At 36.0% G+C, this 6,000-nt stretch overlaps 6 non-coding genes across 6 annotated transcripts; all 6 read left to right on the top strand.

Moving 5' to 3' along the window:
* The first annotated feature begins 434 nt into the window (after positions 1-434).
* On the top strand, positions 435-516 carry TRNAL-AAG (transfer RNA leucine (anticodon AAG)). Its single transcript has one exon. It is a non-coding gene; the product is annotated as a tRNA-Leu (tRNA).
* Positions 517-753: 237 nt separating this feature from the next.
* TRNAL-UAG (transfer RNA leucine (anticodon UAG)) lies at positions 754-835 on the top strand. Its single transcript has one exon. It is a non-coding gene; the product is annotated as a tRNA-Leu (tRNA).
* Positions 836-2,398: 1,563 nt separating this feature from the next.
* TRNAL-AAG (transfer RNA leucine (anticodon AAG)) lies at positions 2,399-2,480 on the top strand. Its single transcript has one exon. It is a non-coding gene; the product is annotated as a tRNA-Leu (tRNA).
* A 238-nt stretch (positions 2,481-2,718) lies between these two features.
* On the top strand, positions 2,719-2,800 carry TRNAL-UAG (transfer RNA leucine (anticodon UAG)). The gene has a single exon. It is a non-coding gene; the product is annotated as a tRNA-Leu (tRNA).
* A 1,485-nt stretch (positions 2,801-4,285) lies between these two features.
* TRNAL-AAG (transfer RNA leucine (anticodon AAG)) lies at positions 4,286-4,367 on the top strand. The gene has a single exon. It is a non-coding gene; the product is annotated as a tRNA-Leu (tRNA).
* A 238-nt stretch (positions 4,368-4,605) lies between these two features.
* On the top strand, positions 4,606-4,687 carry TRNAL-UAG (transfer RNA leucine (anticodon UAG)). The gene has a single exon. It is a non-coding gene; the product is annotated as a tRNA-Leu (tRNA).
* The last annotated feature ends 1,313 nt before the right edge of the window (positions 4,688-6,000 follow it).

Genomic DNA, 6,000 nt, shown 5'->3' with positions numbered 1-6,000 from the left:
CTCTCTCTCTCTCTCTCTCTCTCTCTCTCTCTCTCTCTCTCTCTCCTCTCTTTCTCTCTCTTTTCCCCCCCCATGGGCTCAAATCCAACTGCTGCCAGTATTAAGAGGTTCTGAAAACCTTTTAATTTTATTTTTATTACTTTGCTTACAGTCAAATTAAGTCTCTCTCTCTCCTTCCCCAGTCAGCGGTTCCTTTAAAATTATTCCTTTGACTGATTCGATAAAATAACGGTCCGGTGCCAAACGTTGTGATCAGTACAGGAACGGATCCGTTATCCGCCATTATAGCGGATTTTGACTGACCAAAAAAACTGATGTGTGAAGCAGGCCTTATATTTAGAAACATGCCCATTTTCCCACATGCACAATTTTAAATGTAGTTAAATGTACTTCACTTACTCTAAGAAAACTTGCTTGAACATGATAAAAAATGTGGTAGCATGGCCGAGCGGTCTAAGGCGCTGGATTAAGGCTCCAGTCTCTTTGGAGGGGTGGGTTCAAATCCCACTGCTGCTAATATTATAAGAATTTAAAAACATTTTCATCTTATTGCTTTGCTTTCAGTCAAATTAGCATATGCTTTTATGTACTTTGGTCTGAGTGTGTGCTTTTCTGTTTAAGAAAAAAATTTGATAGAATCATTGCTTTCTCCAAATATTTAGATACTTGCCCATATTCCAACATCATCAAGTTTGAAATGTATTCACATGTACTACACTTACTCCAAGGAACTTACATCACACAGTAAATGATGGTAGCATGGCCGAGCGGTCTAAGGCGCTGGATCTAGGCTCCAGTCTCTTTCGAGGCGTGGGTTCAAATCCCACTGCTGCCAATATTATGAGAATTTAAAAACATTTTCATCTTATTACTTTGCTTTCAGCCAAATTAGCATGTGCTCTTATGTACTTTGTTATGAGTGTGTGCCAAGGCTGTCTGAGGCGTCGGTTCAAATCCCACTGCTGCCAGTATTTTAACCTTTTGAACATATTTTTATGATTTTGCTAAAACACAAATTAGCATGTGCTTTAACCTTGTTTTGTAGTTGTATAAGCTTGTGCTTTTCTATTAAGGAAAAGACAGTTTATAGAATCATTGCTTTTTCCTTGAGCATAGAAACTTTCTCATCTTCAAAAATACAGAAATTTAAATATAGTCAAATGTTCTTCAGTTACTTTAAGTAGCTCAGAGGCGTAAGTTGAAATCCTACTGCTGCAACTATTATACGTTTTTGACAACATTTTGATCTTATTGCTATGATTTTGTTAAAAGAATAATTAACATGTGCTTTAATCTTCTTTTGCATTTGTATGAGTGTGTGTTTTTCTGTTTAGGAAAAGACAGATGTTAGAATCATTGCTTTTTTGTGCTTAGAGATTTGTTTATTTTTCAACCTGCACAAATTTTAAAAATAATCCAATGTACTTGTGTACTTATGAGGCATGGGTTCAAATCCAACTGCTGCCAGTATTAAGAGGTTCTGAAAACCTTTTGATTTTATTCTTATTACTTTGCTTACAGTCAAATTAGCATGTGCTTTAATCTTTTGTATTTGTATGAGTGTGTGCTTTTCCGTTTAGGAAAAGACAGTTGATAGAATCATCGCTTTTTTGTGTTTAGAGATTTGTCTATTTTCCAACATGCACAAGTTTGAAATATAGTCTGTTGTAATTGTGTGCTTCTGAGGTGTGGGTTCAAATCCCACAGATGTTAGTAAGAGGAGGTTTTCATAACCTATTGAACGCATTCTTTTATATTGCAAACAGTGAAATTAAAGTGTGCTCCAATGTACTTTTGTAATTGTATGATTGTGTACTTTTCTGCTAAGGAAAATACAGTGGATAGAACCACTGCTTTTTCCTAAGGCCTGTTTCCCACATCCGTTTGTATCCATCAGTCAAAATCCGCCATCTTGCAAAAAAAAGATATGCCATTGTTTTCTCTCTCTCTCTCTCTCTCTCTCTCTCTCTCTCTCTCTCTCTCTCTCTCTCTCTCTCTCTCTCTCTCTCTCTCTCTTCTCTCTCTTTTCCCCCCCCATGGGCTCAAATCCAACTGCTGCCAGTATTAAGAGGTTCTGAAAACCTTTTAATTTTATTTTTATTACTTTGCTTACAGTCAAATTAAGTCTCTCTCTCTCCTTCCCCAGTCAGCGGTTCCTTTAAAATTATTCCTTTGACTGATTCGATAAAATAACGGTACGGTGCCAAACGTTGTGATCAGTACAGGAACGGATCCGTTATCCGCCATTATAGCGGATTTTGACTGACCAAAAAAACTGATGTGTGAAGCAGGCCTTATATTTAGAAACATGCCCATTTTCCCACATGCACAATTTTAAATGTAGTTAAATGTACTTCACTTACTCTAAGAAAACTTGCTTGAACATGATAAAAAATGTGGTAGCATGGCCGAGCGGTCTAAGGCGCTGGATTAAGGCTCCAGTCTCTTTGGAGGGGTGGGTTCAAATCCCACTGCTGCTAATATTATAAGAATTTAAAAACATTTTCATCTTATTGCTTTGCTTTCAGTCAAATTAGCATATGCTTTTATGTACTTTGGTCTGAGTGTGTGCTTTTCTGTTTAAGAAAAAACATTTGATAGAATCATTGCTTTCTCCAAATATTTAGATACTTGCCCATATTCCAACATGATCAAGTTTGAAATGTATTCACATGTACTACACTTACTCCAAGGAACTTACATCACACAGTAAATGATGGTAGCATGGCCGAGCGGTCTAAGGCGCTGGATTTAGGCTCCAGTCTCTTTCGAGGCGTGGGTTCAAATCCCACTGCTACCAATATTATGAGAATTTAAAAACATTTTCATCTTATTACTTTGATTTCAGCCAAATTAGCATGTGCTCTTATGTACTTTGTTATGAGTGTGTGCTAAGGCTGTCTGAGGCGTCGGTTCAAATCCCACTGCTGCCAGTATTTTAACCTTTTGAACATATTTTTATGATTTTGCTAACACACAAATTAGCATGTGCTTTAACCTTGTTTTGTAGTTGTATAAGCGTGTGCTTTTCTTTTAAGGAAAAGACAGTTTATAGAATCATTGCTTTTTCCTTGAGCATAGAAAATTTCTCATCTTCAAAAATACAGAAATTTAAATATAGTCAAATGTTCTTCAGTTACTTTAAGTAGCTCAGAGGCGTAAGTTGAAATCCTACTGCTGCAACTATTATACGTTTTTGACAACATTTTGATCTTATTGCTATGATTTTGTTAAAAGAATAATTAACATGTGCTTTAATCTTCTTTTGCATTTGTATGAGTGTGTGTTTTTCTGTGTAGGAAAAGACAGATGTTAGAATCATTGCTTTTTTGTGCTTAGAGATTTGTTTATTTTTCAACCTGCACAAATTTTAAAAATAATCCAATGTACTTGTGTACTTATGAGGCATGGGTTCAAATCCAACTGCTGCCAGTATTAAGAGGTTCTGAAAACCTTTTGATTTTATTCTTATTACTTTGCTTACAGTCAAATTAGCATGTGCTTTAATCTTTTGTATTTGTATGAGTGTGTGCTTTTCCGTTTAGGAAAAGACAGTTGATAGAATCATCGCTTTTTTGTGTTTAGATATTTGTCTATTTTCCAACATGCACAAGATTGAAATATAGTCTGTTGTAATTGTGTGCTTCTGAGGTGTGGGTTCAAATCCCACAGATGTTAGTAAGAGGAGGTTTTCATAATCTATTGAACGCATTCTTTTATATTGCAAACAGTGAAATTAATGTGTGCTCCAATGTACTTTTGTATTTGTATGATTGTGTACTTTTCTGCTAAGGAAAAGGCAGTGGATAGAACCATTGCTTTTTCCTAAGGCCTGTTTCCCACATCCGTTTGTATCCATCAGTCAAAATCCGCCATCTTGCAAAAAAAAGATATGCCATTGTTTTCTCTCTCTCTCTCTCTCTCTTTCCCCCCATGGGCTCAAATCCAACTGCTGCCAGTATTAAGAGGTTCTGAAAACCTTTTGATTTTATTCTTATTACTTTGCTTACAGTCAAATTAAGTCTCTCCCCAGTCAGCGGTTCCTTTAAAACTATTCCTTTGACTGATTCGATAAAATAACGGTCCGGTGCCAAACGTTGTGATCAGTACAGGAACGGATCCATTATCCGCCATTATAGCGGATTTTGACTGACCAAAAAAACTGATGTGTGAAGCAGGCCTTATATTTAGAAACATGCCCATTTTCCCACATGCACAATTTTAAATGTAGTTAAATGTACTTCACTTACTCTAAGAAAACTTGCTTGAACATGAAAAAAAATGTGGTAGCATGGCCGAGCGGACTAAGTCGCTGGATTAAGGCTCCAGTCTCTTTGGAGGCGTGGGTTCAAATCCCACTGCTGCTAATATTATAAGAATTTAAAAACATTTTCATCTTATTGCTTTGCTTTCAGTCAAATTAGCATATGCTTTTATGTACTTTGGTCTGAGTGTGTGCTTTTCTGTTTAAGAAAAAACATTTGATAGAATCATTGCTTTCTCCAAATATTTAGATACTTGCCCATATTCCAACATGATCAAGTTTGAAATGTATTCACATGTACTACACTTACTCCAAGGAACTTACATCACACAGTAAATAATGGTAGCATGGCCGAGCGGTCTAAGGCGCTGGATTTAGGTTCCAGTCTCTTTCGAGGCGTGGGTTCAAATCCCACTGCTGCCAATATTATGAGAATTTAAAAACATTTTCATCTTATTACTTTGCTTTCAGCCAAATTAGCATGTGCTCTTATGTACTTTGTTATGAGTGTGTGCTAAGGCTGTCTGAGGCGTCGGTTCAAATCCCACTGCTGCCAGTATTTTTACCTATTGAACATATTTTTATGATTTTGCTAACACACAAATTAGCATGTGCTTTAACCTTGTTTTGTAGTTGTATAAGCGTGTGCTTTTCTTTTAAGGAAAAGACAGTTTATAGAATCATTGCTTTTTCCTTGAGCATAGAAACTTTCTCATCTTCAAAAATACAGAAATTTAAATATAGTCAAATGTTCTTCAGTTACTTTAAGTAGCTCAGAGGCGTAAGTTGAAATCCTACTGCTGCAACTATTATACGTTTTTGACAACATTTTGATCTTATTGCTATGATTTTGCTAAAAGAATAATTAACATGTGCTTTAATCTTCTTTTGCATTTGTATGAGTGTGTTTTTTTCTGTTTAGGAAAAGACAGATGTTAGAATCATTGCTTTTTTGTGCTTAGAGATTTGTTTATTTTTCAACCTGCACAAATTTTAAAAATAATCCAATGTACTTGTGTACTTATGAGGCATGGGTTCAAATCCAACTGCTGCCAGTATTAAGAGTTTCTGAAAACCTTTTGATTTTATTCTTATTACTTTGCTTACAGTCAAATTAGCATGTGCTTTAATCTTTTGTATTTGTATGAGTGTGTGCTTTTCCGTTTAGGAAAAGACAGTTGATAGAATCATCGCTTTTTTGTGTTTAGAGATTTGTCTATTTTCCAACATGCACAAGTTTGAAATATAGTCTGTTGTAATTGTGTGCTTCTGAGGTGTGGGTGCAAATCCCACAGATGTTAGTAAGAGGAGGTTTTCATAACCTATTGAATGCATTCTTTTATATTGCAAACAGTGAAATTAATGTGTGCTCCAATGTACTTTTGTATTTGTATGATTGTGTACTTTTCTGCTAAGGAAAAGACAGTGGATAGAACCATTGCTTTTTCCTAAGGCCTGTTTCCCACATCCGTTTGTATCCATCAGTCAAAATCCGCCATCGTGCAAAAAAAGATATGCCATTTTTTTCTCTCTCTCTCTCTCTTTCCCCCCCATGGGCTCAAATCCAACTGCTGCCAGTATTAAGAGGTTCTGAAAACCTTTTAATTTTATTTTTATTACTTTGCTTACAGTCAAATTAAGTCTCTCTCTCTCCTTCCCCAGTCAGCGGTTCCTTTAAAATTATTCCTTTGACTGATTCGATAAAATAACGGTCCGGTGCCAAACGTTGTGATCAG

The sequence above is a fragment of the Dendrobates tinctorius genome, unplaced genomic scaffold (genome assembly GCF_039654945.1).
Source record: "Dendrobates tinctorius isolate UK_male_01 unplaced genomic scaffold, ASM3965494v1 ptg000047l, whole genome shotgun sequence".
Classification (NCBI taxonomy): domain Eukaryota; kingdom Metazoa; phylum Chordata; class Amphibia; order Anura; family Dendrobatidae; genus Dendrobates; species Dendrobates tinctorius.
Note: the sequence above shows the minus strand (reverse complement) of the source record. Positions and strands in the feature narration are given on the sequence as shown.